Here is a 1,011-nt window from a genome sequence, read left to right as displayed (position 1 = left end):
CTTGACTGTTCACGTGCCTGTCTAAATGTCTAAATCAGTAATAATCTTACAGTCCTGGTTTACTGGCACCTAATTGCAATTTAAATAACTAGTGTGGCAGTAAAAACCAACTGAGGACCTTGTTCATTGAATTTACTTGGCAGGATCAAAGAAATTAGTCTTTTTTTTAATGTTATGGTGGAATGATGCAATTCTTAGTCAACCAAATCAATTACAATCACGAACAACTTTTCTTATACACTTATTAAACACTTGTTTATTAATATCAGCACAGCATAATTTCATGCCCACAATGATTTACAGAAATACGTGCCTTTCTATTGTACACTGTTTAATAGACAGAAATTATATTACACAAAGAAAAAGCACAGACACAGAAAGAGGAATGCTGATCATTTTTCGTCTTGAGAAGAAGCAAATCATTCATAGAAAGAGATCAGTTTTTCTATTTGGCAGTAAAAGAGACAGGAACCACAAAATCAGAGCATGGAAACAGACCCTTCAGTCCAACTAATATACGTCGACCGTGTTTCCAAACCGAACTAGTCCCACTTGCATTTGGCCCATATCCATCCAAACATTTCCTATTCATGTACTTATCTAAATGTCTTTTAAATTTTGTAACTGTATCCTTGGAGGTTATTAAGAAGCCAGCTGAAAGAAAGGTTTAAAAAGCTGTGTAAATAGCTTGGAGATGCTAAAGAGCTAGGTGAATTTCCCAGGAGCTGGGAACTAGAGTGCTATGGTTGCTGGTTGAAAAGTACTGTTTTCATTTATGGCAAAAGGATTTAAAGAAGTGTCAATAACGATACCCCTGAAACTCAGGTCAAAGCTGTTGCTGGATTACAGGACCTATCCTGTATGAATAAAGAGCAGTATATTGTGGACCTGTTTATTATGTTTAGACTGTAAAATATAACTGCAGAGTAGGCCATTTGGCCCACCGAGTCTGCTTCACCATCCAATGAAACTTGGCTTATCGGATAGTCTTCAACTCCACTTTCCTGCCTT

This window comes from Rhincodon typus, chromosome 19 (genome assembly GCF_021869965.1).
Source record: "Rhincodon typus isolate 14 chromosome 19, sRhiTyp1.1, whole genome shotgun sequence".
Classification (NCBI taxonomy): Eukaryota; Metazoa; Chordata; class Chondrichthyes; order Orectolobiformes; family Rhincodontidae; genus Rhincodon; species Rhincodon typus.
This window is presented reverse-complemented; position numbering follows the sequence as displayed.